Source organism: Oxyura jamaicensis, chromosome 2 (genome assembly GCF_011077185.1).
Source record: "Oxyura jamaicensis isolate SHBP4307 breed ruddy duck chromosome 2, BPBGC_Ojam_1.0, whole genome shotgun sequence".
NCBI lineage: Eukaryota > Metazoa > Chordata > Aves > Anseriformes > Anatidae > Oxyura > Oxyura jamaicensis.
In genome coordinates, this window is record NC_048894.1 from 40,659,984 (window position 1) to 40,687,690 (window position 27,707).

Below are 27,707 nucleotides of genomic sequence, written 5' to 3' on the forward strand. Positions count from 1 at the left end.
TTTTTTTTTAACAGTTTCAAAATCCTACTTCACCAAGTCTGGGAAAATCCTCTCCTCCCTCCATCCCCTTTTTTGCCAGGAAGGCTTTCTTTCTCAACAACAACAAGACAAATCAAAGATGGGAGAACTTTTTATTGTCTGTTTTTCAACTAGTACCCTAATGAGAAAGGCTTGCAGCATCTTGGTCACATGTAGATAATTTTACTTGTCTTTTAAGGAAAATCTCAGTGTTTTTTGCCTGAAGTGAGACTCTGGTTTGTGGTTTTGTTGATTTTTTTTCCTGGGATTTGGTTCAAGAACCAACAGAAGTAAATACTCTGAAGAACAACTGTGTTGAGTTTTGTCTTGTGAAATATTCTGTTAGAGAGTTTTTTTTTTTTAAAAAAAAGTACATTGAATGGATTAATCTTGTTTTGAATTTCCTTGTTTTGAGAGTTGTTCTGCATGCTGGACATACCATATAGCCTATAGTGGGGCTGCTGGTTCAGCAGTAGGTACGGCGAGGAAGCATGTAACCGGGTGCTCCATTTTTCTCAGTGCTCGTGAATTGCATTTCAGGGCCTGCAGCTATGAATAACTCCATGACAAAGCCCGGCCTCCTGACATTTCCCCAGCGAAGATGCTGAGAAGTTTGAGCAAGAACAGGAACTCCAGTGCTCTGCCACGATAAAGCCACTCCATCCTCGTTACCCAAATTATCTTTGAAGTAAGGCAGAGTGGCGGGCGGCTTGCCGGTCGCTGTTGTTCCTAACTATTCAAAACAGAGGATTAGGCATATCATGGACGTAGAGACAGACCCCTCTAACGATAGTATTGCTGTCAGGAGCGTGCCAATATGGTCTGGAGAAAAATTGCAGTCTAGGCTATTTAGATCTGCGATATGGTCGTATTCTAGCTCTGTTACAAAGGCGTGTGTTAATTAACCAAATCTCTTTTAAAGCTGTTAGATTTCTTCCATTATGTGTAAGACCCTATAATGACTATTCTAATGTGCTAATTAAATTAATTTATTGATCTGCCTTTTATTTAGAAGAGAAAATCCAAACGCAGAGCTGTGGCACGTATTGTGGAGGCATGTGGCAAAGCATGTCCACGCTTTGATATGTCAACAATAGAGGAAAAGCTACTCTGCATGAGGTTTCATTTCGGAGTAGTAATGCAGATGAGTACATTAATCTCCTTAACCATTCAGAAATGAAAGATCAGGTACAATAACTTATTATTTATTGCTCTTCCAACATGTCTGTCCCATAAGATTTGCCATTAAAATGAAAATATAGACACTTTAACAGCTAGTTTAAGAGAGTCTATGCCTTTGCTGTGAGTTGCTGGAGCATTTTTCACTGTAGTTTCCAGCAAGTGTCCTGCCACCCCAGTGTTCCCTGGTGACTGGGCACCTCAGGGTTTCTGCTGAAATGATGCCCATGGTTATTTAAGAGAACCCAGGGGTAGGGTTCAGCAGCAGACAGTCAAGCGAGGCACACCACAGCATCACTGAGCTGCTGACAGCATAGCAAGGCAGCCTGCACAATTCATCCTTGCTGTACTCCAATTCCACTGAAAGAAATGGGAGCGTAAATAATTTCATCTGTTTCCCATTTATTTTCTTTGGTAAACAACTGACGTTTATTTTTGTGGTCTTGCAGAGGGATTCCCAAGCCCTCTGCTTGTACAGCAGTGAAATCAGAATTAGGTGCTGAGGGATGTTAATAGCTGCCCATGCCTCAAGAAGACTTTTGTGTGTAATACTGTTACTGTGAGGGGGACAATAACTGCTATTCATTGTGCAGAATAGGTTTATACGCATAACTTCATTTTCGTGTTTATTACAGGTTTAGTCCTAATCTTTCATTATATACTTCAGCAAATTATCCTTAAGGTTCTTAGAAACAAAGCGAGAAGCTAAGGGCAGACTCCGTAGTAGACTTCTGTCCACGGTGTGCTGTAACGTAATTCTTCTGACTATCGATTGATTTATTTCACTGCACATGGATGTGCCAACTCCTATCAAGCCACTCTGCTTTAAATACCATGTGAACACATAGCCCGTGTTTTTAGTCCCCCAAACTTTAATCAGAGGAGACGGGCAAACAGGAAGAGTGGAGGTAATGGAGAAGGGAAGCCTGGAGATCGAGTTTCCGTGCCCAGAGTAACGTGGGGAAGTGGTGGCAGAGCTGGAAACCAAGCCCAGACGTCGCGAGCTGTGCGCTGGGGTGGGAGGACGGAGGCTTGCCCAGCCTCCCTGCCCAACTGGCCTCACGTGGAAAAGTCCTGTCCTGTGCTCAGCCAGAGCCTCTAACCCTGCAAGGAAAGTCTGATAAAATGTAGGTGATACTTCCCTGGCTAACAGTGCTGGCCAGAACCAGACGTGCCCTTCACCAGGTATTTGGAAAGCAAAACATAACCCCGCATCTGAGAGAGCTCTCTTGATTTGCCAGGGAAGATCTTCCAAATTCCCTCTTAGAGTTACCAGCTGGAGGATGGATGCCATTTTTTCCTGCCAGGCCATTGTTTTCTTATGTTTCATCTGTGGTACCACTTCTTTACCAGTTTTTTTTAAGATGTCAATTTTCTGTAGCGTGCTATTCATCTGCTGGTGGTGATGTTATGCTGGCATTAAGCAGACGGGATACTAAAATAGCTGCTGTTTATATATAGCTCTGTTTTTCATATATAGATCTCCATATAGCTCTGCTTCTTGAGCTGCCCTTTTATTCCAAATGGATTTGAAATTCAATTTATCTTTAATTACAACACATGTATAAATCCAGGATTAAGGGTGAAGAGTTTCATTGTTCACTTGGCTTTTCTTTTTTTAATGGGATTTGTGGGTAGTCAGCACTATTCAGGATTTTGCCTCTGATGTTTCCCTTCATTCGGTATATAATAACTTGTCTATCAGATAAAGAGCTTTTCATTTTTTTATTTTTTTTTAATTTTTTTTAGCTGTCTGTTGAGGTATGTGCCCAGAGGGGCTGGGTTATACAGAGGTTGCCTGTCATCCTTCCTCTCGGTGCGGCGAGGCCTTCCTCAGCTGGGTGGAAGCTCACCGCAAGGAAAAGCTGGCATTGAACCCTCGGACCTCGTGGCCTCCTGGCACGGGGGCAAGCTTGTGTCCACCGCGAGCCCTGCCAGCCGTGCCTCCCCGTCAGGCACACGCACTGGCGGGGTTGCAAGGGGCTGCCAGGCAGCGCGGTGGAATTAAAAAAAAATTACCCTGCCAACTCAGCGACAGTAACGAGGCGTGCAGCGTGGCCTCGTGCTTGTTTCACCAGTGAAACCCTTGGCTGCTTAAATTTATCTGTGAGTAATCAAGTGAGGATACTGGGGAGGAAGAAGAAAAAAGGTGGCTGACAACCTCTCCGTTACCTGAGATCAACTATTTCACCTCTCCATCACGCTCTTGCTCCAGGAGTGGGAGGAGACGGTCCCTGAGCTGCTGAGAGGGCTGAAAAGGCCAAGTCAGAGCCCTGGGGGTCATGGGTGACCTTCCAGACCTTACCGGGATCTGGATGAGGTCAGAAGTAGCTGGGTTTGGGTTTGGTTAGTGTAGGATCTGCGTGCAGGCTGGGCTCGACCCAAGGCCTGTGCGTGCGAGGATGGTTGGCGGATGCGGCACAGGGCTGGCAGGCGATGGGGTGCACCCAGGCTTGCCGTTCTGCTGCATGTTCCCTTGCCTCCTGTGAACTCCAGAGGAAAAACTTCTCATGAGAGAGCTGCTATTAAGCACCTGCTTCCTTCAAAAAACAGTCAACAAGCAACTTAATTGCAGAATGGGCACGTCTGATAGAGCCTGCCAACAAAGTCGGCGCAGCAGCTGAGGCCGTGCGAGCCAGCTCTTTCTCCAAAGGGTGAACAGAGAGAGTCTTCTCCAAACCTGGGTCTCCTGCGTGTGCCAGCGTTTGTTTCCCTTCCGATTAGAAGCACATTGAATAAACCAGATAATGTTCTGGTTGGTGTTTTCGCTGCCAGCCTGCCATTTGTTGACACAGCATTGGCATGATGAGCAGCTGCAGGTCAAATTTGTTGCTGGGCTCCCTGAAGTCTGCAGCTGCTAAAAATAAACATTTTGCACAGGTGGAGGCTTTGGCCGGGATTGTGGTTTGGCTTTAACTTGCAAAGTTTGGGATCATTTCTGAGGTATGTAAATCGCATTAGAAGTATTTGGCAAGGCAAGTCAGTGCCTGAACATAAAGGAATCCCACCTTGAGAGGCTGGAGCAGCTCTGATGGGTGTTTTGCCACTGCATCGGCTGTCTGAACTCGACAGTGCCTTCCATATTACTCTGATTTCCATGGTTTCAGTCATCCCCATGAAACACTGGCTCTTTTTAAGAAATTTTTGTAGGGGTTATACTTGGTCATTCAGATTCGTTGACTGATGGTCAGGCTCTCTGAGTATTTTATTTATCCTGTACTCGGCACCCTGGTGTTTGAGCACCTGCCTATCACAGTGGGAGCAGTACCAGCAGAACCACTTGACACAGCAAACGTACCAGAGAAATGTAACATCCAGAGGTAGAAGCTGGAGGTAGACCGGCCACCGGGTTGAGTACCGGGAGCAGGAGCTGAAAAGAATATCACTGCAGAGCAGGAGGGAATGGCTGGGACCAAGGCCACCTGACTTTTACTTGTGTTTCAGATACCAGCGATGCAGCCCTTGTAAAAGAAGCACTCAAGTCCTATGTACTGGGAAGAAAAATGTGCTTCTGAAAGTTTGCAAATGGAATTGCCATTGGGCAGCTAGCGTTAAAGCTAGAGTTAAAGGATAATTCTTGTGTGTAACATTCCCGTGCAGAAGAGTCCATCTAAATTAGGTGGATTGGATCTTACCTGCTGTTATCTGATGGGGAGATGATCCGTGAGCTTGTGGAGACCAGAAATAGATGAAAAATGATAGTTCGCACCAGAGAGCCAACAACTCCTCATCTAGAGACACCTTTGCATATTGCACTCAGGCATCCCTGGGGAGTTGGCCTGGGCCTCTGTTCTTACAGAGCACTTTCATATATTTCAGAGGGCATCAGAGCAGGTTCGCACCGTTTCAATAAAAGCGTGCTGCAGAACTCAGCGGGTCAATATCCGAGATAAGCCCCTCGCTTACAGTGACAGCAGGCAATATAGATAAAGGGTGAATGAAAAAGTTGCTGAGATTCTATATACTTTTAAATAAATAAACACAGGCGTATAGAAACTTGATGTTCATTCCAGCACTGAGAATTCAGCATACTCGATTACAATTAAAAAAACTCAAAGAAACCCTATTTTATCTTGTCGCTATAAAACGAAATAAAGCCATTTACCCTTAAAAAGCAGGCTCAGAGAAACTGGTTTCTAGGAGCATGGATTTGATTAATTTCTGTTTGTGTAATGGCACATTCAGTGTGAGATTTAATAGCCAGTTAAGAAGAAGAAGAAGAAAAATATTGTTATAAATACTTTTTATTATATTTCCTTATGTTATGGCTTTGTTCAGGGAGCTTTCTCTCCTTGCTACCTGACCGCACACTGAATTTCATTGTTCAGTAATCCAGTCCAGCTGTTCCAGCTGTTAAATATTCAAGCAAATACAGGGTGTTTTTCTTAACAATTCATTTGTATTTGGTTACCTTCTTCCAGTGCAGATTAGCTACTGAATAACCAGGAGTTGGAATAAGAGCTTGTAATTTTAGATGCTTCCATATGTACTTGGCTTAACACATTATTTTTCCTCAAAGATTGTACTCGTAGGTATTTTATATGAATATTTTTCTTAAGTCTTAACTTGTAGATACTTTTTAGGTTTTAATACTCATCCGTACTTTCGGTTAGTGTCTAATTGACTCCACTTGCTTTCTGTTATTCTATTGTTTGAGCAGACTTTGCAGGAACAGTATATCTTATTAATTTAGAGAACTGTTGAAATGCAGCTGGATTTAAATTTTGTGGGGGAAATCATGTGAATAGTGTGTTTAAAGCCTGAGGATTGAAATTGTTCAGGGGTTGTTTTTTTTCTTGGTTATATTACTCACTCTCCTGAAGTTGTAAAGGATTTAGTGTTTATTTGTTTTTGTCTCTCGTTAGTAGTAAAAAATGTTATTGAACAATTCTGATTTTTCTTTTACGACTTCGAAGGGAGGCAATTCTCTACGGTACAGTTGTAGGATGGCTGTGTTGCTATCTCTTTTCCATGGCTGTTTCTGCATCCTTGAGTGATAGATCTTATGTTCTCTGCTTGCACTAGGAGCTGCTTCACTTCCAGACAGTCCGGAAAGCCTGGGGTGACCATGCAACTGGAATGCGTGTCTGTAAAGCCTGACTCCAGAAATTCTGACCAGGTTTTACTGTATCTGCTACTGTCTTGTCCAGCCCTATATTTTCATATGTGAAAAACTGTCCTTCAGATAGCATAGTGGCATTAAGGTGATAGAAAATTGCATAGGGTTGATTTGCTGAAAAATTCAGAGTCAGTTGAAGCACACACATAAAGAAGTTACATGGTAATTAGGGTCTTATTCACAAAATTCTTTCACTTAGGAAAAGAAAAGGAGCTTGCTGAGCTAGCAGAATTATTTTCTTCTGAAGATTAATATTGAATATTAGGAGGGAAGGCTACGCCTCTTGAGTAGGAGATGTTTTTCACAGGTTTGGAGGGTTCACAGGAAATGTGCCAAAGCTTGCTCTTTTCTCCTGCATTCCTCGTTACTTTATGATTGCAGTAGTAACCTGGCATGTCATAGACCCAAGTATAATAGGAGATTTTAGCAGATGTTTTCTGGCAGACCGCTCTAGGCGTAAGGTATTTTCATTTATGTCTAACTCCTACGGAAGTTGTATTAAAGTTTTAAATACTCATTGGCCAAAATATTGTAGGAATTAATATAGGGCCTAAGAAGTGTGTGCTTCCTGACACAGAGGTGGGATATTTTGGCTTATCCACAGAAATTAAAAGACTATGTACTACAAATTTTCTGTTTTATACCTGGCCGCTGAAAGTAGTCCTTGCAGAGGGACTTCCCTACCTCACCTTCGTAGGTGAGGTACGCTGTTTGAGTTAATAACTTTCATATCCAGACCCAACCATGCCTTTTGATGCTAACAGTTCTCATTCAAAAAGACCTGTGCTGACTTAGAAGGCACGTCCGTACTGAGGAAAGGCAGCAGGGCAGTCATCCCTAAGAACGTCCATTTTAATAAGGTGAGTAGAGCTGAGGTCTACAGCAATGCAATGGAAACGCAGACCGGCTCCAACCATACCGTGCATGAAAGGAGCATCACTGGTCCCTAGGAGTACAAGATCAGTGCTGGTACCGCTGCCTAACGTGTCCTGCTCTTCATGCTTTGTCCTTGCTACCAGCACCAACACTTCTCACTGCTGCCTTGGTCCTCTGGAGCAAACCTGCCTGTGCTGCTGGGTATGGAGCCTGATAGACTCTGTCTAGCTTTGCTTAACAGCGTAGTCTTGGTCCTCGTTTGCTCAACAAAAGAGTTGCTTTTCATTAACTTCAGCAGCTGAGGTTTAGGGAAGAAAGGGCTTAGAGAGAGTCATCTTTTTCAGGGCTGTTTTGAATCCGAGATCATGCAAAATATCCATCAGGGAGATTTACGCTACTTTTATACCAGGGCTATAGAATTATCGTCAGTCTTAAGCCTTGTCTCCCATCAATAGAGAGAGGAGGAAAACATTTACTTGGTACAGTTCCTAGCATAATTACCTCAATAATAGACTTCATACAGCCAGAAGAAAGAAAGAGCAAATACTTTCTGCATTGCCTGTGACAGGGCAGTGTGGGAAACATATTGCAATATTGCAGAGTAAGAATGGCTGTGCCGGTTCAGACTGAGGGTCTGCCTGGCCCAGCCATTTGTCTTCCACAGTGACCACAAGCAGACACCTAAGAAAGAACAGGGAAAAGAGGAATCGGTTGGTCTGCGATCTGAATTTAAGCCCTGGAGAATTGCCATTGTCGTTGAATGTACGGGAGAATTTCAGATCCTCTCAGTCCCTGGAAGGGATGGGGTGCAGGGCAGGTATCTTCCCTGCATTCACTCTCTTCAGCATTTTCCTGAAGTATCTGAGTGGTTTGTAACCACTCAAATGGTTACAATAGGATTTTATTTTTTCAATATCTTTTTTTTTAACCTGAAATTCCCAGTGATGCTTAGCAAAATATTTTTGCTGCGCTGTTGACAGGGGTTCTGGAAACACTAATGCAAAGCGCTCCCTGCTTTCAGAAGCCATGTTGTTCCCCACGCTGATTAAATTTGCTCGGAGCAGGTTTAATTAAGGTCGTGTTGAAAACCGTCACTCGAGCCAGGGCCTTGTGCTCTCTGGTGTGCCTCCATGCTAATCACACTGGTTCAGCAGAATTAAAATGGAAGGGCTTCGCCTGGTTTCTTATTTGGCTCACTTGTTGAGGGAGGGTTTCTAGGGCCTCAATATTTATGGGCCAATTTGTATTATTGGTGCCGGCCCTGGCAGATTTCAAAGTGTTTTGATTTACTTTGTAACAGGAATGGCTTGCTCGTTTACAGCAGGTATCTAAATGGAGGGGAAGAGCGCTGGATAAACAGAACAGCAATGAGGAAAGATTGCTTAGTAGCTTTTGTATCATAAGAGAAAATCTGAAACAAGTTTCCAGTGCAGATGAGACGTTTCCAGATGTGAATAAATATTTCTGCCTTGCAGTGAAGTAGAACTGCGGGCTGACCCTTGGCTCTACGAAGGGGCTGAATCAGCACCGCGGGTCCCCAAAGCCTGCGCTTTCTGAACAGCTTCCAGCCCGACCATACTACCGGGTTAGCTCCCACCTTCCCTTTTGCCCAGTTGAGTCTTTATGGATTACCTGAGAGACAGAATAATTTAAAATGCTATTTTTTTTTTTCAGGGTAAAGTGTGGAATTTAAGTATGCAATTTTTATTTGCGCTGTTAAATCCATTAAGGTTGTTAGAGCTACCCCAGCTGGAAAGCAGAATCTAGCCTTTTGTGTGCTCTCAAATGCCAAAGGCATTTGGAAATTTAGACATTTGATTTCCTCCATACTTGAGGGTGTCAGTCAGTCACGTAATTTTAAGTCATGTGTCCACGTCCAGGCACCGTGGACTGCTGTGGGCAGAAAATGCCCCTCCATAAGGGGGCTGCTCATCCAGTGGAGAACAGCCCCTGGTTTCGTGGGCTGGATGAGGGGAATCAGCCCACGGAGACATCCAGGCCAGGACATGGTAAGCAGGAACTTGTATTGTCCTACAGTGAGGTGAAGGGCTGAGGGGTGAAAAATGAGAAAAGCGTCTCGCCCTGTTTCCCGAACTACACCCATAAAGTACATTTTTACAGAACGCGTGACGAGCACAATCAGCCTGACCGCTGCAGTTCATTGCAACTTCCTTGTGCAACGAGTTTGATGGGAAGATCAGTTGTGTGTACAGTCACCCACTTTGTGACAGTGGGTGACAGCCTTGGGTTTGGTCGTGATTTTCCTGTGGAACCGTACCAGCTCCATGAGCAGTCGTTGGACGCTTTGCTGATGGTGATAGCGTGCATGTGTAGTTGCTAATTCCGTGAGAATGTGCTGGGCTCTGAGCGGTTAGTGCTGAACTAGCGCCGAAATGCAGACCGACAGAAGGATGCCAAGTTACTGGAGAGTTACTAAGCAAACAAAAACATGTTATGAAATGCAAAGCTGACATCTTGCTGGAACAGAAGCAGGCCGCATTAACAGCGTTACTGGAAGTGTGGAGATGTGTTTGTGATTGCTGTGTTCATGCCTGTATTGCATGGAAACTACCTGGAACCACAAGCACCGCGAGAGTGACTGTGAAAAGTTGACAAGCGGCAGCCTCCCGGTGCACAAGGTTTAGTGCCCGAGCAAGTGAGGATGGAAGAAGCTAAGTCAGAAATCAGAGCTGTAGCTCTTGACCTTGAAAGATAACTTAAGCTGATGTTGGAAGTAAGTGATCTCTCATGGGCTCAGTGTCAGATCTGAAAGGAGGACTCCTGTTCCATTTTAATGGACTTCCATAAGTCATCCAGCCTGGAAATATAACTTATTTTTCTTCCGTATATTTCACTTTAATTTAAAATGGAGATTTCACTTCTTAGATGATCTGCTTGAGTGAAATCAGTGTGTTTGAAATCAATTAACCAAAGGCAAAAAGGAAGTGCAAAATGATTCCATATTCCTGTTCTGTAATCTGATGCAAGTTGAATTCTGCCAGGAACAATAGATTTATACTTGATAATCTCTTTTTATTTTTTTTTTTTTGCCACTAATAAAAACATTTTATTCTGAAAAGGCAAAGAGATCCAATTACTTCTAAGAGGTTCTGCCTCTTGACCAAGCTGAGTTTCCTTCTGTGTGAAATTCTGTTGTCTCCTCCTACCTCTTTTCCTTCTAATGCCCCGCTCTCCTTGTCATTGTAAGGAAATGACCCTCTGTCTCATGCAGCTCACATTCTTGAATTCACTGCCTGACTGATTAGCCAAGGACACTCTCCGCCAAAGTCCTGGTCATGTAGCTCTTTTGCCAGACAGCTCGCTCAAAAAAAACTTCAGAAGAAAGAGGAGAGGGGGAAAAAAAAACCCACCTGCCAGTTTAAGGACAAAGCTTGTTTACTATTAAAACTTCTACAGTCAGCAAAAGCAAAAGCAATACTGACTGCAAAACTGCATTTGCATTTATAGTACAAATATGAAAAATGAACTCTACCATGAACATGTCCTTAAAGAGATTATAAATCCACTCTCTTGACTTGAATGCAGCGCAGTGTTTTGATTGTTATATCTGAATATGTTGCACTTGAAAGTACGGTCTGTGGAAGACTTGAAAGACACTGATGTAAGGATTTTACAGGAAAAATAATTTTACAGCAGAGGACTCTGTAATGAGAGCAACTCTGCTAGTGTCCTACTGCTGTGTTGTTTAGTTAGATATCCGTAAAGTTTGGCATGTGGTGGGTTAATAATTAGATACTCTTTGTGTATAGTTCAAGTGAAGGCCACCAGCTATGACTTCACTTTGGCTGGGGTTTCCCTGTAATCCATTTAGCAAATTAAAGAGATTACTTTGATTGGTGCCATTATCTCCTATTCTCTTGCGGTTGAACCACTTAACCTGTGCTTAATTGAAAGAGATAGAGAGGGTACAGTAACAAATACAATCAAATGAAAGGGGCAATAGGATCTGTAGGCCAAACAAATGATCAGCACTAGGCTAACAATAGCAGATTAGAGGTGAGATCAATTAATTAGAAGCTATTGTAGGCGTTGGGTGGCTGCCAAGCTTTCTAATAGCCTAAGCCATCATGCCGTTCTGTTTAGGAGGATTTTAATGACTGGGAGTTGATGTGGTTATTTCAATAATTACCTATTTTAATAATTACTTCATTAGAATATAAATCGTATTATTCTGCAGGCTTGGTGGGAAAGATGGTTCTGACAGTACACCTGGAGCCAGGGAAACAAACGTACATACTGGTGCAGGTTGTGCCCTGCCGCCTCGGCAGGCTGGGGCTGCTGGCAGGAAGGTCACCGTCTTCTCGGGACTCTCCAGGAGGCATGAACCAAAAGCCATGGGCCGCCTACCACTTATTTTTCGGAAGTCCTGCCTGTAGGCACCCAGCTGAGGAGGGCCTGCTGCCCAGGGCGCTTTGAGTAATGACAGGGTTATGTATTCCTGTTGCCTGCAGGGCCTCTGTAGGTCGCCGTGCCCCTCGGCTGTCAAGTCCTTGGCCCATGGTAGGCAGCCTGGGTTGAGCAGGCAGGAGCGAGAGGGTGGAGGAGCCACAGAGGTCTGTGTCCGTGCCTGCTTCACCAGGAGCAGAAGTAGTGGCTGGTGGGAGACAACAGCGCGGAGAAGAGGAGGCTCAGGGGAGACCTTATTGCTCTCTACAGAGAGCAGTAGGCAGGTAGCTGTAGAGAGCAGTAAGGTCTCCCCTGAGGAAAGGGGAGGTGTGGGGAGCTGGGGGTCAGCCTCTGCTCACAGATAACTAGTGACAGGACTAGAGGGAATGGCCTCAAGTTGTGCCAGGGGAGGTTCAGGTTGGAAACGAGGAGACATTTCTCCTCAGAAAAAGCAGTCAGGCATTGGGACGGGTTGCCCAGGGAGGTGGTGGAGTCACCGTCCCTCGGGGTGTTCAAGGAGAGGTTGGACATGGTGCTTGGGGACATGGTTTGATGGGTGACATTGGTGGTAGGGGGATGGTTGGACCAGAAGATCTTGGAGGTCTTTTCCAACCAGAATGATTCTCCAATTCAACATCTGTCCATTGTGAGATGAGATTTTTCTTCAGCTAATGCCAGAGCACCACTTAGTTCCACGTTGACGTGGCAAGACTGGGACACTCTGGTCTTTCTTCACCCTTCCTTGGGTAACCTACTTGCATACAGGGTATGAAAGTGAACAATCTGTCAAAGAATTAGCATAGATATATTGAATGTTACAATATGCTAGTGATTGTGTTGCATAGTGGAATAAGACAGCAGGTATGTAACATGCTTTCCATGTATAACCGTGAATCATTTTTGAAATGAACTTTGTAGGGAGTCATTGTGCTTCATTTGGAAGGCACTTAAGGCTGTAATTTTTTGAAGTTTTTGAGGGATGAGGAAATTATTGTGAAATGAATATGATTTAGAAACATATGTGATAAGTATGGGGGCAGACAGCTTTACATACTGGTGTGTGGGGTGCTTATTTTTATTTTTTTCAAAACTTATTTTTGCCACATACTGTAGAAGTCAGATTTTACCTTTGGAGGTCTGGAATCTCCCGAGAAAGTGACATTCATATGTTTCAGAGTAGAATTTGGCTAAAAGTTAATGTTTAAAACGTATCAGCTTTACGCCAAACATAATTTGTTCCATTTTTCTGGAAGATGGAAACAGAACATTTTCCAAAGCATTGAAGCAACTTAGGAGCAAATTTTCAACAAATGTTTATTGCAGACTCTTTTTTTGGCTTTTTTGGGGGTATAAATGATGGTTTTATCTGGATAGGAATTGTGCCGAAAAAAGTAAATACAAGTGGATTTTTTTTATAGGTTTAATTCATATTGTTTATGTTTCTGTGAAATGGTAAATTGTGTTCTTGTTTTGCATGTGTGCATGAATAGCGTTTGATGTGAGCGGGGATGCCAGATTCCCGAGGGATTAGCATGTGAGAAAAAGCTCTAATAGAATAATAGCCAGTGCTGCTGCTCAGAATTTGGACAACACGGAGTGGCAGATGTATACAGAGATAAAGAGGAGTGCGTGGTCTCCAGGAAGTACGAATTCTGGTCATATCATTACCCTGTGGTAATGGAGTCATAATGAAGAACATCAGAGTGGCATTTTGGTAGTGCTTGGCGAGGCTGCACACTCGGGTTTGTGAGTTAAGCACTCAGAGGGCTGGGGGGTTTCCAAACTATACAACCTCTTTGGAACGCTCTGTCATCAATCTCCAGCTGTGCAAGAGGATACCAGGAAAATAGCCTTTCTGTGCCATTTTCCACCGCTGATCTTGATCAGCAACATGTAAAACGCACATGCTTATGATAAAGCAAAATTATTTTTTAGTGTAACTGAATTTATTATAAACTCAGGATAGATCAGTTTTGTCCAAAGAGTGGGTGAAGTCACTCTTGCTCATTTTTAAATCTGGACTGCTTGCTCTTCCATGAGCCTTTTAAGGAAGAAAGCCAGTGAGCAAAGAACTTGGTATTGCTGGAAGGCCTTGGTCCCACAGAAGCACAAGATATGATGCACAAAAATATATGTACCAAAGTCAATTAGGCTCCTGAAAGTAAGAAGCAATCAAACAGGTTCTTAAGTAAGTAAGTGCCGGGTCCTGCACCTAAGTGCCGGGTCCTGCACCTGGGGCGTAATAATCCCAAGCAGAGCTACAGGCTGGGAGATGAGTGGTTGGAGAGCTGCCAGGCGGAGAAGGACCTGGGAGTGATAGTGGACAGTCAGCTGAATATGAGCCAGCAGTGTGCTCAGGTGGCCAAGAAGGCCAACGGCATCCTGGCTTGTATCAGAAATAGTGTGACCAGCAGGGCTAGGGAGGTGATCGTCCCCCTGTACTCGGCTCTGGTGAGGCCGCACCTCGAGTACTGTGTTCAGTTTTGGGCCCCTCGCTACAAGAAGGACATCGAGGTGCTTGAGCGGGTCCAAAGAAGGGCGACGAAGCTGGTGAGGGGCCTGGAGAACAAGTCCTACGAGGAGCGGCTGAAGGAGCTGGGCTTATTCAGCCTGGAGAAGAGGAGGCTCAGGGGCGACCTTATCGCTCTCTACAGATACCTTAAAGGAGGCTGTAGAGAGGTGGGGGTTGGCCTGTTCTCCCACGTGCCTGGTGACAGGACGAGGGGGAATGGGCTAAAGTTGCGCCAGGGGAGTTTTAGGTCAGATGTTAGGAAGAGCTTCTTTACTGAAAGGGTTGTGAGGCATTGGAACAGGCTGCCCAGGGAGGTGGTGGAGTCACCATCCCTGGAAGTCTTCAAAAGACGTTTAGATGTAGAGCTTAGGGATATGGTTTAGTGGGGACTGTTAGTGTTAGGTTAGAGGTTGGACTCAATGATCTTGAGGTCTCTTCCAACCTAGAAATTCTGTGATTCTGTGATTCTGTGATTTAAATCTTTGTGGTCCTGAAGTTCTTTTAGTCATTTGGCACCAGCAGTACTAATTGTTAAAATATGAGACCACTCGGGTTTTAATACTGATATTTTTCATAACTAACATCTATGTTTCTAGACAAATACGTCTGAACAAACACACATGGCATGAATGATTAATTTTGGAGAACAGGATCTAAACCCCTTAACTTAGATGAAGCAATTTCTCCTAAATGAGTAGTAGGCTGAACTGGCATCAGAGCTAAATATCCTCTTACTCCAAGGGATACTAACCCCTCAGGGCAGCATTCAGGTCATTAGCAGGTCAGTTTAGGAAAGCATATTCTATTGCTGCCTCCATCCGTCCTGGCCTGAAGATAAACATAAGACTCCAGTTTCGATTGTTACCAGACCAGGAACCTTCTCAGGCCATAACAGCAGCTTAACAATTGTAAAAATTCATTTGTAGGTTTAAAAGCCTAGAGGTTTTATCAGTGATGAAAAATATAATGGTTTTGGTAGATTTACAAAGGAACGTATAAATCAAGTCCTTTGTGTACCATCAGAATTTTATATGCAAATATCTACTTACATACTTTAAAAGAAGTGTACGTATTAAGAAAAAATAGTGCACTGTGGAATGGTATGGTTAGGATTTATCAGCACGAATTTGAGATGGACTACAGTCTAAGGTTACTCACTAAAAGGACAAGTAATCTGGCCATACCAACTGTATGCCAATAAACTTGTTATACAATGCTATCCTATATTCATTTATATGTCATATGGGTTATAGGAAAGCTATTTAAGAATATTTTGGAGGGTTTTAAGTTTTATTGTAGCTTTTCTTTCATGATCTTCCTCCTGCAAAGGGAGGAGGTATGCTTATTAAACAGCAAAACACCTTTAGATGTGACCTAAGAACTTTTTTTTTCAAGGGTTGATGTTAAAACTTGCAAGTTTGCACTGGTGAGCACACTGAAATCTTAGTACTTGCTCATGGAATTGAAGTCAATCACTATGAAGAATGCAGATTTCCAAAGCTGACCTATTCTGCATAGAGCAGGGAGAAGACGGACTCTTTGCCCACCCTCATTGTTTTTTATGGAAAAAAGCACGCAGCTCTTGAAAGGGTCCTAACTGCATTGAAAATGCAAAGGACTCAAAATTAACAGACAGATGTGAGGGGATGAGTATAATAAACTCATTTCCTGTATGATGTAGCAGCTTTGCAGATGGATATTACCACCCTGTTGTGTTTGTGTACATGCCGTGTATATTAGAGACCAAAACCTAAGATGCTCCATCCTGCGGAATGGCAGAAGGTAGACAGCATATGTTGTTATTTAGTTAAGGGGTCTGCATAAGTGTTGTTTATCTGATCTGTTTAGTCTCTTCCAGCTTTTGGACATATCCTTGGGCATTTAGAGACTGCAGATCTAATAATGGTGTTCACTTAGTGGGGTGCCAGACCTTGTGCAGTGCCCTCTACTCTTACCTGCTCATGCAGAAAATGTGGGTGTGCTTGCATGTGCTCAGGGATGTTGTCTAGAACCTGCTCTTAATAGTAGTCTTTCTGCCTGTTTTTTTTTTTTTTTTTCTTTTTTCTTCCACACTGACATCACTAGGCAATAAGTATACATTTGAGATACAGAAATTGAAATTATTATCTTTTTAAATCTGTTAGTAATCTGGGTTGAAATCTTACCCCATGGACATCAGTGACAAAAAAGCTATTACTGCAGCAGGGACAGGATCTCAGTCTTTGTGCTTTTTATGTTTATAAGATTCATGGAAAGGCCAAGTTCACCACTAAAAACACATGCAAGGCATAAAAACAAAATGCCGACATACAGACTTTCAATAAAATGGGGTTTAATAAGTTACTGTCCAATCTGGATGACATATTGTGTAATACTGTTTTAATGGTTAAATCTGCCGTCATCATGATTTGGAGTTAAGGAAGGAGATGGTCAAAATATTGCCAGTGATTTTAGTGTAAAAAATAAATAACAGGAAGTAAGAGAAATGTGTCAAGAGCAGGCTGAGCCAGAGTTCAACAGCAGAGCATAATGGATTTGATCGCTTCTGCTTTCCTTAGGAGGAGTCGCTGCGTATAAAGTATTTGGAGATAATCTGAGGAGAAGGGCCACAGCCAAAGTTCTGTATTTCTTTTTCCAAGTCTCTGATGCAGAACATTCTTAGTTCCTTCACTGCCCCTTGAATTCAAATCCTGGCTTTGTTAGTCCAAATAAAATATAAATCCAGGATATATTTCAGTCCCATCTGTATGTGCTGGGTGATGTACAACAGGTGGAATCCATTTGCCATATAATTACTAGGATGCAAACAACCGCGAGCTTTACAAGGAAGTCATCCCTCTTCATCGCAGCTCTGGTGTTAAGGCCGTATTTGTTCCTAATAATCACCAAAATTCCGAAAGACCCATAATGAAAGAACTTGGAGCCCTCTCCCCAAAAGCCATATGTTCAAACAATGAAAGCCTTGCTGTCCTTTCAGAAGAAATTAAAACAAATCCTTTGAAGATTACTGCAATTATTCTCCTCCTCCCCCTTTCAAGCGTAAGCAAGTTTTTTTTTGCAGCTTTCTCCTTTGAGAGAGGGGAGAAAAAGGGAAGGCCGTTTCAGGAGATGCAGGGCTCTGGATGCCTGACTGCAGACCTCCTCCTGCCCACGTCTCCGTCCTGCCCCCTTGAACTTGGTGGCAAAGCCCTTTTTCATTAATCTCAGCTGTGCAGGATCAGACCAACCTCTTCGCCCAAGCCATCTGCCTCCTGAGAGACATCTCCGTGGGTCTCAGCAGAAGATAACCTTTGGTTTGCTTGTACTTCTCGCTGCTGGGACTCTCACCTCTGCATGTTGATGAGCGCTGGATTAGGCCCCCTTGGCATGTGGAAGTTGCTCCATACATAGCGATTGTGTGCCACGTCAGTGCCTTCTCCGTGGTAGCTCCAGATGTTTATCTCCCCCCAGCATCCTCCTCATTCTGCAGGAAATAAATAGATCTCAGAGTGGACATCAGACCTGCTTGGTGACAACTTCACGTAGTAACTCAAAATTTGGGTTTTCATTGGAGTCAAAAAATGTTTAATTTTGACTGGGCATGCACCAAGAAAGTGATGGGTTTGTGTGGGGCAGAAGAGCCTGGCTGCCCTCTTCTCACAGAAGCTGGTTGCAGAGAAGCTCAGGCTGTGCCTGGAGAGGTCCTGATGAGTCAGATATGTCGGGTGTGCTGCTCCAGAAGGGCTCTGTGTGGGACTGTCCCTTCCCAAGTCACCCTGGCCCCACACCCTGTTGCTTGTTCCGTGAAAGGGGGTGGACATGATGCTTTAATTTCTTGTTTTCTCTAGCCCCCACAGTCTGTTGATGTAAAACTTTTAATAGTATGGGGCTGGTAGTGCAGAAGATGGTGATAGCTCTGCGTCAGCTCGAAGGCACCGCCTTCTGTCAAAACTTGTTACTTTAATCAAATCAGTGGTTTACGAAATCCAGATTCCTTTCTGGTAAGGTACAGCAATGAAAGTGTCCTGTGGAAATCAGGGAGTTGCATGGGAATAATTGATTTTTTTTTTCCATGTTTAATGCTGTAAGAGTCATGTTCTTGTTTCTGATTGTCTTCTTATCTTTTTCTCTTCTGAATATTTGATATTGTATATGTAAATGCAAGGAACCAAAGAAAGGCCAGCACACTAGGTATTTTTCTGTGTTTTTGTTTGTTTGTCTTATTATTATTATTGTTTGTTTGTTTGTTGACTTGAGGGACATGCTGCCTTGCAGATTTGATGATCTCCCTCAAGCTGCTGTTTGTGGAGCATGGCACAGGTTGCAGATTGTGTTGCCTTTTCCTCTTCCAGGAGTCCAGTTTCGATATAGTTAGCTTTTCACAGAGTTTAAGTAGATGACCTGGTCTTACAGAATAGCATCTCTCAGTCTGGGTCCTGAATTGCTGATGACTACTGAAACAAAAAAGTTTTCTTTCTGATCCAGCATATGAGTGTTTTGTTGTGTTTTTTTTTTTTTTTTTTTCCCTCAGTTGCACACTTTCTAGGTTATTTTGTTGCTAGTGGCAAAAGGATATTTTAATTAATTCCCTGCACATTTTTATCATCGCAGTGTTGCTGTTGAGGAACAAAGGTTCTTCCTTGTGAATATGTTGTATGCTTTGGGGGTTAAAAAAAAAATATGCTCATGCAGCACTGTGATGTACAGGAATCCTGCTAACCAGTAATTACCTGCAGAATAGGGAGTGTATCGGTGACAAAGCGTAACAGAGCCAAAGCAGCTCTCTCTGATAAGTTTTTTTCAGGGTGTGAAATGTTCGTGGACAAAGATTGTGTAATAATTTCTACCGTATTCACAATAAATTCTTGGAGAGCCTTAAATCTGACCTGGGAGTTTGACAGATGCGGTGTGTTTGCGCGGCAGTTTTTACCTACTGTAGCTCTGTGTCCTCTGAGTACAGCTAAGAAAAACCTGTGAGATTGTTAAATGGGAGCTTCACCTGCCAGTCTGTACTGCAGGATCTCTATAGCAACCAAACATAAATCAAGAAAATGGCCCCTTTTGTAAGTTGGTTAATAGGCACAACATGCTTCTTTAGAAAATCCAACTATTCTTTCAATAGACTTTGATTGAAAGTCAGCCTTTTCTACAGACACATTCACATTCACATCTAGTAGCAGCTTGTATGGCTGTCCAAGGTCTAATTTATTACCCTTTAAAGATTGGGCAAAGAAAAAATGGTTCTCGGAACAATGTTTACATTCAGAGGCATAAGCACAGTGCCACAAAAGAGCATCCTTTTGTTCTGAACCCAGAATATTAATCTTTAACCTACTACTTATTTCAACTCCCCCTGCTTTTATTTGGTTAGCCACATTCTTCCCTTGTAATTGAAATCTTAACGATTTAATACCTTATTTATTAGTGGTGGTGGGAGAACAGATCTCTGCGCTGTTGTTTTTCCTAAATCCTGATGTGTATTGATACATTCCTCGGGCTCTTCTGCCAGTTCTGTGAGCCAGCTCCGTTCCTGGAAGGGTTGCTGGTGCTGAAGACAGGCGTTGTGACCGCTAGCATTTCTGACATAACATTTTGGTCAGTTAACCGGGGCATTCCCATCAGCTTCTTCCTACATAATTTAGGGCAGTTGTGTGCTAGGAGTATTTGTAAGAGAGAGATCACTTTCAGACCTTTATAAATACCATGGGAAAACACGCAAACACTATACAACAAAGAAGAAATAAAATGCTGAGGTGTTTTTATGTAGGGCTGGAGTTGACTCAACAACCCAAAGGCAGATTTTCCTTCACAGGAGAAGGAAAGCATTGCAATTCCCCCTTCTATTCTGGCTGTGAAAAATAATAATAAAAAAAAACAACATCTGGTTTGGATATATCGCAACAGGAATTAACCCTTTTCCTTTCAACTAAGACAGCAGGCATGGGAGAAGCCAGTGAGGAGAGATTGAAAGCGTGCTGCTTGGCGTGCGTGGCTGCAGTAGAAAAAGTGGGATGTCCCTGCAAAGGAGCACCTCAGTCGGAAAGTGTCTGGGGACGGGGTGCTCCACTATGTTCCCTGGGGTGTAGGGGAATCCTCTGAGGATGGAGATGGAGACAGGGATGGAGCCCTTCAGGCACCAGGGCTTTGGCCGAGGTGTGAGTGAGGGGCAGTGTCACCTTCTGAAAGCAAGCTGGAGAGAGGGGGCAAAAGTGCTTGGTGAGAGCAAACTGGAAGCTTTCAGCTGCAACATCCTGTCAGTGCCCTTTCAGATTCTCCTGAGGAGAGGAAAAATAAAAATAACCCCCCTAAAATGTAAATACTCTTTGCCACAGGTGTGTACGCATACTCACAGCACAGCAAAGTTACTGCGGCCTACTTCAGGTCGAGGCCCAGTGCAGAACTGGACTCCGTGGTTTGCTCTCCTTCTGAGAAGTTTGCTGAAGTATGAAACAGCGTGTGTGAAGCTCTCAGCTTGCTGGTGCTATTTTGGTGCGACCATCCCTTCGGGAGTTAGTGCGTGATGTTTTCTAGGGGCTCACGTGGCACTGAAGCAGGCAGGCATGTACCCGCCACAACGCCAAGAAATGCCGCAATAGTTTTTGTCCCTCTTGTTAATTTTTCTGTGCAATAAGATGATGCACATTAACTTCATCATATCCAAAGAATGGTATGTGATTTGTGCCCTGGATGTCCTTACATTATTAATTTCTTTAGTAATATCGTAGCAGCCGTTGTCATGTGCAATGCTGCGACCTGCAGCCCGTTCTCCTCTGGAAAAGCTGTAAAAAAGAGAGGAACACCACTCGCATTGTGGCACAAGTAACATCTGTAGTCAGCTTACAAGTAACAGGGATATGGAGGATATTCCCTGGCATATCAGGGGAGCTTTCATGTCAGCTCTGGTAGCCTACCTGGTGCAAGCCGTGGCTGAAGGGGTGGTCTGCTGTGTGCTTTCCAAAAGAAAATCCAGTTTTTCAGAAGTGGCCACAATTCTGAGAACCTAGTCAAGTGTGACTGCTTTTAAGGGACCAGAAATCCCTTTCAGAAATTGTTGGGTTTTGTATTTTGCATGTTAAACCTCAGCACCTTGCTGTACCTATGCGGCCTCCTGGGAGGACGGATAACGCAGAGCCGCGCACCTTAGGGCAACAAGCTCCTGCTATGAAACCCCATTAAATCAGCAGTTGACACATTCTGCATTTGTTTCTGCATTTTGTTTTGCCCTGTGGAGAGCGTGTTACAGCAGTCTAATTCTGAGTTGACAAAAACGTGGATAAACTGTGACAAGGTTTGCATGGAAGGGAATAGGTCGTGCCCTTTTCACCAGTCTTGAACAGAAGGAAACGCTTGTGGGCATGACCGCTGTGTGGGTACCCAGGAGTCGTCTGCAACCTAATACACTGATTTTTAATCTCGTAGGAACTGACATCTTGTTTTATTAGTGGTAATGACATAATTTTCCCCAGCTTTTCCAACTGTTTTCTTCATCTACGCTGCTAACGTTATCACAGTCTCATCTAGACGCAGGGGCAGAGTCCCAAATTAAGAAGATGACGTGAAAAACGGGGTTTGAAAGCAAAGCACAGCCATAAAGCATTTCTGGTTCTTTTGTACTTCTGAAGCTTCCCAGTGAAAGTAATATTTTGTACCTAATTTTTTTTTAATGTTCCAGTCTAGTCCCACATGTGGGATTAATTAGACAAGACAAATGGCTACAAGGAAACTCATCTCTTTCTGGGAGGTTGTTTTCTGATGTTGTCATCCCATTATTTCCACTTTTCAGTTGCTTGTTTGAATGACTGATGGGCTCAATCGCTTCTTATGTTTGATAGGCAAATACAGCACTCCACTTTGCTAGTGTGTGTATGTGTGCGCCTACGATAAACATTCATTTTTAATTTACTCTGTTTACCTTGAGAGCCTGCCAAGAAGTGATTCAGATATTCCAGTGCAAAGGGTTTTTCTATTGTGATACAGGACAAAGGAGTGTTGAGCATATGCTCTTTCTTCAAAGAAAAGAATATTATTTATTTGTGCAGCTACAAGAGCACTGGTTTTCCTATGTAAACACTTGCCTGATTTTGTTTGTTGCACAGTCTACAAAATCTTTTATTCTTGTGTTTAAAAAGAAAAGTTTTGCTGTGCAATTACAAGGGATTTCAGCGCGCTGGGCTCATGCTGCTGCCCTCCTCATGTTGCTGCACATTGAACATTACAGTTTTCATCCATCTCGTGCTGCCAGCAGTTTGCTTTGGGGTAAAAACTTTCCTAAGGGACCAATTCATGAAAAAAGCCTTTTGCAGCACTCCTGAGTCCTCCGGACAGCTGCGTGTCCTATGCATTGCTGTTGCCTCAGAAAGTGATGCCCAGCTCCCTTTGTGTTTGGGCGAGAGTTTAGGAAAGGCTGTCTGTCCAGCTAGAGATGTGACTCCACATCACTGGGACATGGGAGGCAAATAGTGCATGTTGTAAGTGGACCTGCAGCGAGACCTGAGAAAGAGATGCAGATTGCGAAATGTTGGCACAGCAAAATTTACCTGAATCCATCTAAATGGGTGTCACCTGTCCTGGTGTCCACGGTGCTTCTGCACCAAGCTGGTGTGGAGACTCCTCAGCATCTCAGACGCAAGTTCCCTTTTCTGTATAGAGTTTATTTTGAACTTCTTCCTGTGAAATATGTTTTGTACTGTGTTCCTCCAAATGTCTTTTTTTTTTTTTTTTCTGGAAAGGAGAGGAAAATCCTTTTGCATCTTGCATTCCAGTGTGTACCTGGGGGAGGAGAAACAACCCCTCTGGAGTAATTTAAAAGTTGATTTTGAAGTGACCACTGAAACTTAGCTGCTGAAGGCTTCCTGCATTGCAGAGGGGGGTTGCAGGGATGTGTGCAAGCAGAGATTGTGCAGGGGCTGTTCTGAGCTGTGCCACCCGCGGCTGCCAGGTGGTCGGGCCGTGCTGTGGTACAGCTTAGCCACCTTCTGTTGCTGAGAGAGGGAAGTAATCTTGGCGCTGAGAGCACTGTGATTGGTATTGCTGATTTCTGATACCAATATTTATTTAGAGGACAGAAGGTTGTCTGGGTGACGTTACATCTCCTGGCTGTATGCCAGTGACAACGGCATTGCGTTGCCTGGAAGACCAGTCAAGGTGCAACAACACAACAATACTTCTTAATCAATTCCTCTGATTACAAAGACTTTTCCTGGTGTATAAACTTAGTATCAAATGGTGGCAATAAAAATAATACATAAATCAGAAAATAAATTCAGTGCAGCAGCCAGTCCTGCTAACATCCTCTGTGGCTGCGGCATGCATGGACTTTAATTGGAAGTTTGAATATGGGCTGATGGTGTTTTATGCCTGATACAGATCAGATACACACCAGCCTGCTTTTTTTTCCCTTTCCCTTCACTTATCTGCCCAGGAGGTGATATAACAGATTAGTAATGTTTAGTCAGACTGCAGGAAGGATTTCTCAGTGTATAGGATAATAGCTTTTTGAAAAAAGATTAATTTCACCTTTATCTGGTTAAGTTCTCTAAAACCTTTATTTGAATGGTGCATAGAGTTTTTATGAACTGTCCCCAAGTGTCTATTAAAAAATGTCATTACGATTTGTTCAGCACAATTAAGGAAGAAGCTTTCTCAGAAAATTAAAAAAATGTGCTGTTCGGTAATTGTAAGGCCACCGCCGTCACTGTAATGCGCAACAAACAAAGTGACGGATGGAGGGGGATGACGACAGGTCTTTTCATTCAGATTGATTGAAGAAAATTGCTATATAAAGTCTCCATTATGGTAGGCCTTGGAACGGGAGCTGCTGGAGAACTGAAGAGTGCAGGTAATTTGGAAGGGAAGGTTTTAAAGCACGTGTGCTCTGAAGACATGAATGAGCGTTGTGTCCTGGTCTGAGAGAGTGAGACTGCACTGCAAAAATCCCGCAGGTCACTTTTGGTCTGTTCTTGTCACGTGCCGAGGTTTTGCAAAGTTGCAATATGCTACCGTGATTCTGTTTGGAGACGACCTGCAATTTGGAGCCAAGTTTAGTAAATTTTCCTTGGAGCATTGGCTCAGTAACAATTACTGTTAAACTAGAAGCACCGTATTTGATAGATACAACCAGGTACAATTTTGATGTATTTTTTCAGATAAACCAGAAGCAACTAAAATAAAAATCCATGACTGAATTAACAATGAAGTGAAGACTTACGTACTTAGTGCATTTTGCTGAGGAGCCCTAAGATGCTCATAGGTTATTCACTCAGCCAAATATCCGCAAATCCGTAATGCACATTTCAAGTCTTCTACACTGAAGAAGAGACAGTAATCCATTGCCATTGTTGTTGTTTTCTAGTAGTTTGATCACCTTTTGTTTTTTAATACAACAAATTACTGTAGTTACAGATCAAATAAAAGCCTTTTTCTGTAAATGAACTCTCTTAGAATATTTTCTTGAAGATTATTTTTGAAGGTTGTGTATGCATCTTGTTCCTACTTTTTCGATGTATTTATATCAAGAATTACTTCTATAATCTAAGTTACAAAAATACTGTTTTTCAAATACATCAGTATTTTTAGAGGTAGCATTGTCAGAGCCATGGCCATCTAAGGAGAAAGAGAGGTCAGGTTCACACAGTTCTTCATTATTCGTGAGTGTATGCCACCATTTGCCTTCTCATGGCTCTTATGGTGGTGGATACGGCAAAGTTTGAAGTCAATCTTACTGTCACAAGTGTGGGAGAAAGTCCCCAAAGTAGCATGTTCTCAGCTGAAATTTGTCACGCTTGTGTCTTCGGACAGGAGTAACTCCTCTGCTTGGAAGGAGAATGGTCGAGCTTTTGCTCGTTTGTTTTTGAGTTTGAGTAGGAAAGCACTTTCTGTTTCAATTTTAGGAGATATTGAATACAAAGTCCTTTGTTTGTTGTATTGAAAAGTGAACTGGCACAGCCGCAGATAGCTCAAAATATTTTGCCATTTAAAAGGCTTGTGACAATAAATAGTCCGCAGTGATGAGTGACAATAAATAGGCTGTAGTGATGAGTAAATGAGCAACAGCCATGTGTGGGAGAGGAGAAAATATAAATAAAATAATGAAGATGAGAAGGAGGTAGATGTGCATGTAGAGCAGGAAAGTTCCCAGCATATCAGCGTGCGCATTGCCTGGCTTGTGCTCGTGTTCCTCTCTGCACTCTGTGGAGCAAGGTAGCAGCTGCGCTTAGCACTTCACAGACCTGGTGTTTGTACATTAATTCTGAGCTATGGCTCTGCAGCCTCCTGTGAGTTTGACCAGGGCAGCAGAATATTAAGGCTTTACTGCAGAATATAAGCTAGGCGCTTGGCTCATGTGATTGTGGCTTACACCTCTGGCAGAATTTGCCCACGCAGCCCCGTCCTACACCTCTCACTCCCCTCTTGCACCTCTCTAGTATCTCCAGCACTTGCAGCAGCCACCGCTTCCCTCCCATCCTTCTAAAGTCTGTGCTGGGAGGAGATACGGGCTTGGTGCATTGGGCAGAGGTGGGGAGGAAGTCACATCATCCCTCCGCCGATCCCACAGGGCTTGGTCAGAAAACTGAGCCCATGATGGGGTGCCAGGGTACCCCCATGCTTGGTCCTGTGGCTGTGGGGTGGCTGGGGCTGCTCTGAAGCTGGGCTGGAGCTTTGTGTGCGGCCCTAAGAGCCTGGCCACCGCTGTGGCAGGCACAGGTAAAAGTCAAATTCTGCTCTGGCTTGGAAATAATACAAAAATAATACGAGAAATGTGCAGATAAATTGTGTCATTAGAAGTTAATTAGAGAAGTGTGGGTAATATTGCACCCCCAGCTCTGGATGCCGAGTGGTACTAAAGCAGATGTTTCACTCGGGGGACGCATAGAAGAAGGCTAAAAACTGATTCGTTAAGGAGAAACCACAGTAAGTTTAGTATAAATTGCTACCAAAAATAAATTTGTTGCAAATGTTTATTTTGCTTGATTGCCTTTGATATGTGCCTACTTGTTAGGCAAGGGAGAAGGAGTTGTCTGCAAGGAATTAGGAGAGTGACATGGAGGGGGAATTAGCCTGCGTTAGATCCCCGTCCTAATGGCACCAGCTCCCTTTTGGTGCGGCTCTGGCTGCACATCTGGCCCCCAACTCGGGCTGCTGCTTCCCATTAGCGCTCCAGCCCCAGTTGCTAGAAGGAGCGAGCGCCCAGCGTGTCCTCCGCCCGGCCTCTGATTGCAGCAGGGTCGAGTCCAAACACGAGAAACGCTTAGGACTGCCAAAACTGCTTGTAATTTTTTTTTAAGCCGTCCGTCTTGCAAGAGGTGCAGCATGCAGGGGAAAGCAAAAGGTGGATGTTTAGCGAGCACCCAGAGAAAGCTGGTGTGAGTGGAGGCACGGCGTGTGAGGCGCTGCGGGCGTCCTCCTCCCTCCTTGCAGCGCCTGGCCAGGCGAGGGATGGCTTTGTCGGCCCTGCAGCATGGGAAAGAGCCGGCTACAGATTTCCTGAGGTGACTTAGCAGCCCTATAGAAAGAGTTGAAACCGTTTAGGTTGCCGTCCCGTCGTCCGGTTCCCCCTCCTCCTCCGATGCACAATAAACGGTTCCCCGAAACAATCGAGAATAAAACCCCTCGCTCCCCTCTCAGGAAGCGCCAGGGCGGCCGCGGGGTGCGCAGGAGCGGGAGGCTGGGGCTGGCGGGGCCGGAGGGAGGCTGGCGGGCGGCCTGCCCCGCAGGAAGGCCGCGCGTTCCTGTCCTCTCGGTGAACCTGCCCGAGAGGAGCGCGGGAGTTATTGGGTAATCAGGGCTTGTCAGCACCTTGGTTATGCAGCGCGGCGCGATCCGATAATGCGAATGGGACCTGTAATAGCGCTGATGAAAAGCACGCCGGTTTGAAAAGGGCCGTGAATGATTTTTTTGTTCGTTCTCTGTTTACACGCGACGCGTTATTGATGCCGTTACCTGCTGATACGCCGGCTTGTTTCATGGAAAAAACAGGGATTATTCATTATTTTAGAAAAGAGGGGGAGAGAAAAGGAGGGAGGGAGGGGAAGAGTGAAAGAAAGAGCCCTGTTACGTGAAGAAAATTGCATTCGAATGCTGCAACTGAAACATATTGATTTTCTGGCACAGACTTTTTAGATTAAAAATGCCAATACTAAATCCTTTCATGACCTATAGTTCATATGAAGTTCACGTGTCATTTACTATTATTCTGGAAAAAGCAGAATCTTTAATGAAAACCCGGTTTGAAGGAATGCTCTGCCATCCCGTCATTTGCATGCGGTTGTAATAATACTTGATTAAGAGCTAAGCATGCTACCAGGGCAGAGGTTTACATTTTTTTTTCTTTTTGGTAAATTGAAGTCCATTTATCTTTTTTAATTGCTTGCTTGTCTTTATCCTCATCTCGAGCTTTATATTTCCTTTCTTTTTCTTTGTTTTTCTTTATTTTATTCAGTCTTTGTGTGACGATGGGCGATCAAAGAAACTCATTTTTCCCACCGCTAAGCACAAGGATCTCGCTTCAGTTTTTATGGCATTCAGGGGATCAATGAGTCAAAATGCTATTTTGATCTGCAATACAGCAAACATTTCTAGTATAAATTCCCAGAGATGGCCCTGACTTTCCCCGGCTGT

The 27,707-nt window shown here is 43.8% G+C and overlaps 1 protein-coding gene across 2 annotated transcripts in view; it reads left to right on the forward strand.

Annotated features, from left to right (window-relative positions):
- The window catches only part of RARB (retinoic acid receptor beta), a 321,973-nt gene that overhangs the window by 154,605 nt on the left and 139,661 nt on the right, over positions 1-27,707 (forward strand). The window lies entirely within an intron of this gene.